Here is a 484-nt window from a genome sequence, read left to right on the forward strand (position 1 = left end):
TAGTGTAGAAGGTGGTGTACCACTGTGTAGTAGTGTAGAAGGTGGTGTAACACTGTGTGTAGTAGTGTAGAAGGTTGTGTAACACTGTGTGTAGTAGTGTAGAAGGTTGTGTAACACTGTGTGTAGTAGTGTAGAAGGTTGTGTAACAATGTGTGTAGTAGTGTAGAAGGGTGTGTAACACTGTGTGTAGTAGTGTAGAAGGTTGTGTAACAATGTGTGTAGTAGTGTAGAAGGGTGTGTAACAGTGTGTGTAGTAGTGTAGAAGGTGGTGTAACACTGTGTGTAGTAGTGTAGCAGGGTGTGTAACAGGGTGTGTAGTAGTGTAGAAGGTTGTGTAACACTGTGTGTAGTAGTGTAGAAGGTGGTGTAACACTGTGTGTAGTAGTGTAGAAGGTTGTGTAACATTGTGTGTAGTAGTGTAGAAGGTAGTGTAACAATGTGTGTAGTAGTGTAGAAGGTGGTGTAACACTGTGTGTAGTAGTGT

Source organism: Tachysurus fulvidraco, chromosome 19 (genome assembly GCF_022655615.1).
Source record: "Tachysurus fulvidraco isolate hzauxx_2018 chromosome 19, HZAU_PFXX_2.0, whole genome shotgun sequence".
Lineage (NCBI taxonomy): Eukaryota > Metazoa > Chordata > Actinopteri > Siluriformes > Bagridae > Tachysurus > Tachysurus fulvidraco.